Below are 6,000 nucleotides of genomic sequence, written 5' to 3'. Positions count from 1 at the left end.
GGGCAAGCTGTTCCAGAGCCTCCGGCCCTGACAGCAAACGCTCTGTCCCCTTTAGTTTTCAGTCGAGACTCTGGAACAGACAACAGACCTCTGCCCGAGGATCTCAAGGTACGTGCTGGTGTGTATGGGACTAAAAGTTCAGAAATATAACAAGGTGAGAGGCCATGAAGAGCTTTAAAAGTAATCAATAGAATTTTAAAGTCAATTCTAAAACATACTGGGAGCCAGTGTAATGAAGCTAAAATAGGAGTAATGTGGTCATATTTCTTTGTTCTGGTTAAAAGCCTGGCAGCTGAGTTCTGGACAGTCTGGAGTCGATCAATAGATTTTTGGGTTAAACAGGTGAAAAGGCGTGATGAGATGAAGGCGTGTAAAATGGTCTCGGTGTCCTTAAAAGTTAACATAGATCGAGTTTTTGCTATATTTCTAAGTTGATAAAAACATGATTGAACAAGCTTTGTGGTTTGCTGCTCGAAATTTAAATTAAAACCAAACACCAAGGTTCTTTGCCACAGGCTTAATGTGATTTACTAGGGAACCAGCAGATGGCAGTATTTGTTTACTAAATACTAAATACTGCCATCTGCTGGGACCCGATGACCAGGATTTCTGTTTTGTCTGAGTTCAGCTGGAGGAAATTATTTGACATCCATTTTTTAACTTCACAAAGGCAGTTGTTAAGTGAACTCAGCATTCCAGGGTCTGTGGATCTGATGGGCAAGTATATTTGTGTGTCGTCAGCATAAATATGAAATGAAATGCCATGTTTATGGATAATATGTCCAAGGGGAAGCAGATACAAGGAAAACAAAATGGGTCCTAAGACCGACCCCTGAGGTACACCATATTTAACTGGACAGAACGAGGAGACATAGTTGTTTACAGACACGTAAAACTTCCTATTTGACAGGTAGGATGAAAACCATTCTAGGGCAGTACCAGAGATCCCCACCCAGTGCCTCAGTCTGTCTAACATGATGTTGTGATCAATGGTGTCAAAAGCAGCGCTAAGGTCCAGGAGTGCCAGGACTGAGCACATGCCTTCATCAGCAGACATTAGTTAGTCAGTGACTTTAAGCAGGGCAGTCTCAGTGCTGTGGTACTTCCTAAAACCAGACTGAAACTTTTAAAATATTTTGTTATTTTCCAGTACAGTGAGCAGCTTTTTGGACACAATTCTTTCTAGAATCTTTGCAATAAAAGGCAGTTTTGAAATTGGTCTAAAATTATGTGGGAGGGAGGGATCTAAACCAGGTTTCTTTAAAAGTGGGTTCACGCAAGCCGTTTTAAAATAATCAGGGACACAACCAGTAGATAGGGAGCTGTTGAAAACAGAGATCAAATGGGGCCCAACAGAATCTATTACTTTCAGTAAAAACTTTGTAGGTATTACATCAAGTGGGCTGGAGGACACTCTCATTTGTGATACTGTTTTTAAAAGCTCAGACAAGTCGATGGGATAAAACTGGTTAAAACTCTCTTGTTGCTGGTGAGGAACCTCTGAGTAAGAGGCCGCAGGGTTAATAGAGGCTCTGATTGACACCACCTTATTGGTAAAATAAGATAAAAACAATTCACAGTCATCATTACTTCCAGCTGAGGCACAAGGAGGGGTTGGGTTTACCAGCTGATCCACAGTCTTAAACAGAAACCTGGGATTGTGTTTATGTGTAGTAATGAGTTCAGAAAAATAGTGTGTTCTCGCATCCTTAACCATGTTATTGTAGTTAATTAATAAATCCTTCAGACTGAGGTAATGGTCTTGGAGACTGGATTTTTTCCATCTGCGCTCTGCTTTCCTGCATTCCCTTTTTAGGCTGCGAATGCTGTCATTTATCCAGGGTTGCTTACTAGCTTTAGACGTAGGCCTAACCTTTAGAGGAGCAGTAATATTTAGTGACGACAAGCAGATATGATTGAAGTGATCGACCAGATTGTTGGTGTTGGAATCAGACAGGTGTTGGCTTTGGCTCTGAAAGAATGCGCAAAACTTTGAAACACTTTGTTCATTAAAGAAGCGAGAACACACGGAGCTTGGTGAGGCGGCATGAGTAACAGGCGAATCGCAGCTAGAAACAATACATCTGTGGTCAGATATGGTCATGTCCACTAATTCCACAGAGGAAATGCAGGATAAAAACCAAGTCCAGTGTATGACCACGGTTATGTGTTTGCCCTTTGACATGTTATTTGAAGTTAAAAGAAGTGGTTATATTTAAAAAGTCAGTTGCATTAACATTCTTGGGGTCATCAACATGAATATTAAAATCGCCACAAAGAACAATTCTGTCATAATTTAAAACCAGAGTAGATAAAAATTCAGGAAGTTCTGATAAAAATCCTCCAGGCGGTTTTGGGGGGCGATAAATTATAACAAATATGATAGGTTGCAGCCCTCTAACTTTAAGAGTGAGAACTTCAAAGGAGTTAAATTCATCACAGCGTATTTGATGTCATTTTAAATTTTTCCTATACACGCTCACTAGCCCACCACCTCGACCACTGACCCTCGGTTGACTAAAACAATCATATTGAGGTGGACACAGTTCAGATAGCTGGCTATAGTCATTCATTTGCAACCAGGATTCAGTTAAAAACATAAAATCTAGATTTGCAGACAAGATAAAATCATTTAAGATAAAAGTTTTACATGAAAGTGATCTCACATTGAAGAGAGCCATTTTAAATGAGTTTATTCTGGGTGCTGGAGTTGGTGCAGTTGTCCTAATCCTTAAGAGATTACTATTATTTCTGTGTGGGATGTGCACATTTCGGTTTACTGGTCTATGCGTGATGATGACAGGAATAGAAGTCTTTGGAACAGCGCTGGTAGCAGACGGCTTTACATGCCAGCAGGTGGAGACAGTTGTTTGTGGCAGTGAGGCAGAGATCTGTTCAGTGAGCGGTGGTGTGTCCAGGTGTGCTGCATGAATGAAATGTCATTCATGTAAGTCATGTGTGGACCGCACCACATGCTGCATGTGAGCAGCTAACATTTCTGAGCCCCGTTTGTTTGGGTGAAGTCTGTCTGTCTTAAAAAGAGGCATTCTTTGCCAGAAAATATTAAAATTATCCACATAACACACATGATGAGCCCCGCAGGCGGACTGGAGCCAGTCGTGGCGGCCAAGGAGTCTACTGAAGCTGACAGCACCGCGACCAACTGTTTAAAAAGCTTTAAAAAGTTAAGAAGACGGTTAAAATCTGATTTTGTCAGCTCAGACTGCTGAAGAGCTGTGTCATTTGTTCCGACATAGACTATCACTCTTGTGATGGAGGACGGGAGCGACGGCATTAGGTCCTGGAGTTTTTTTAAAATGTCAGCTGTGGTGGCAGTGAGTGGTAGCGTTAAAGAAACGGATGTTTCTGGTTATGGAGTCACCAATTATTAGTGTGGTTGGGGAGAAAAAGGACGAGGAGATGCCGGTTGTGGGGTTCCAGAGCAGGACTGAGCAGAATCTGCTTCAACACTGTGTGCGGACTGAGGATGGAGTGTGGGAGCTGCCGAGTGTTGTGTTGGAGTAGCAGTAACAGACCTGAGAGAAGGGCTACCCGACGGTGCAGGGTAGAGACGGTCTCCGTAGCGTCTGAGCACAGCCTCCTTCAGGATCCTATGTCGGGAAGCGGAGGTTTTTGACCCAGTGCAGGAGATGTAGCCGGTGGAGGAGATGCAACAGTGTCGGCAGGCACTGTGCCCCGAAAGAGATCCATATCAGGGAGACTCAAAGCCGCAGGTGCATCCGCTGGATGGACCGGAGTGTCGATAGACAAGGCTGCATAGCGGTTGGAGAGGCCGATGGACAGAGGAGAGGCAGCCCCATCCGAGCCTCTCTTGCAGCCACGGACCACCACTGATGGTTGACTGATGATTCAGAGTCGAGCAGGATGAAAGCCTAGGAAGAGTAGAGGGGTCCCAAAACACGGTGTCCTGGATGTTAGCGGTTGCGCTAAGAGAAACAATCTGTTTGGCTTGTACTGAAGCCACATCCAGAAAGCCAGTCAGCAGGGAATCTTTCTCTTTGAGTTCCTCTGAAAGTCGTCGGATGTCTTCCATAAGGTCAGCAATCTTCTTGTTCGCTTTCTTAAGGAGTGTGCAGTCCTCTTGGGGCAGAGTTATCTCGGCTAGAATAGTCACCGGAGCTTTGTTGTGATCAGAAGCGTTGATCGCGTTTTTACGATCATCTAGCTTAAAATCCATGTCGGATGACTAAAATCCTTAACCCACATAAAGCTTAAGTTAAGTTAAATAAAAAGGATATAAGAAATGTAACGAAAAAGAGTGGATTAAAACTGGATAAGAGTCCGGTTTAAGACGGAGCTTCCAACAGGTGGCAACAGACGCCAACGCATGCGCAGAGTGCAGATTACGTCAGCAATTACCAATTGTATAATAACTGTTTTAGACTCACTGAAAGTTTATAATCTAAGCAATACGGTTACATCTCTCGTGTGCAGCGGGATGTCACAGGGTTTTGATGTAATTTTTGGGCCTACATGGAACTGTCCGTGCAGGCTTTGGTCGGCTTCACTGTTTCAACTGTGGCTTACCCCCTTGCTTATAGCTGCAGTCTCCCTACTTGATCCACAGCAATACCACAGCACCATCTACTGACAAGTAAGTGCATTACCTTTATGTTATGACAGGTATAACAAAAAAATGGGGGGTGTCTGTTTATGTAAAACATGTAGCATTTCCAACCTACTACAATAACACTACATTGACAGCATTTAGCCAACATGATACATAGGAGTTATGTATGTTTCACCAGAGAAGCTCAACAATGTCAGCACAGCCAAAATTTATTGGATGATAATGAAAATGGTTAGAGAGCTAGACTAGGGTGACAGTATTTTGGTTTTCAAATAAAAAGAACAGTGCCAATTTGTTAATGCTAAGTGCTATCTTATCAACGCACACAATAATTGCAGCTGTAAAAAAACTTTGGGCGATTTAAAAATCCCGACCGGACGCGTTTTTTAGCTCCCAAAAAGAGGACATGTCCCGCAAAAAGGTCACCGTAAGCTGTTGTTACACTTTAGTGTCGTTTAGACATTGTTGCTACACTTTAGTATAAAAGGAAGACAGTTGTAAGTAACGTTACTGTAACTTATCCCACTGCATGGGTCTTTCAATGTGGTGTTGTCCTGTACCGTTATGTGGCATTACTGTAGATTATGTGGGTTGCACTAGTTACTTTGACTGCGATTGGTAAAATAACAATAAATCTAAATTGCACGTTATGAAACAAATGAAGTGAGATCTGTGCTAATGTAGCTGGCTGCCCCTGCCTTGTATCACTAAAGGCTAGTATAAAGAAAACGCTCCACATTTGCATTGTACTGTTACATAATTTCTTGCAGGCTAAAATCACACTTTGACATATACTGCTACCAGCATTATAAGTAATGTGGCAAGCCATAAATGGTACAACTATAACATCAGCATTTCGCAATGCATAACGTTAGTACCTGGTCGGTGTTAGATGAGTTGGTTTTGTTTTTGTTGGCCAACGTTATCTAACTTGAGCCAACTTAACCACGAAATCACATTCCTGTATATTGTTTAGTTATGTAGCTATGTGCAGTCGCAGGAAAAGTATGTCAAAAACAGAATGGCTTCCGCAAAATAAAATGTGCCTTCTGGAGTGGCCCAGTGAGAGTCCTGAGCTCAACCCATTTGAGATGCCGTGGCATGGCCTCAAGAGAGTGATTCACATCAGACATCCCAAGAATACTGCTGAACTGAAACAGTTTTGTAAAGAGAAATGGTCCCAGATTCCTCCAGACAGTTGTTAAAGTCTGATTTGAACTACAGGAAACGTTTGGTTGAGGTTATTGTTGCCAAAGGAGGGTCAACCAGTTATTCAAACAAAGGGTTCACATACTTTTTCTAATCTGCACTGTGAATGTTTACATGGTGCGTTTAATAAAAACATGATAACATATATTTGTTTGTGTAGTATTAGTTTAAGCAGTGAATTACATATAATTTATTTTATT

The sequence above is a fragment of the Micropterus salmoides genome, unplaced genomic scaffold (assembly GCF_014851395.1).
Source record: "Micropterus salmoides isolate LMB-PRFRI ecotype aquatic unplaced genomic scaffold, ASM1485139v1 Ms_hic_scaffold_4, whole genome shotgun sequence".
Lineage (NCBI taxonomy): Eukaryota > Metazoa > Chordata > Actinopteri > Centrarchiformes > Centrarchidae > Micropterus > Micropterus salmoides.
Note: the sequence above shows the minus strand (reverse complement) of the source record.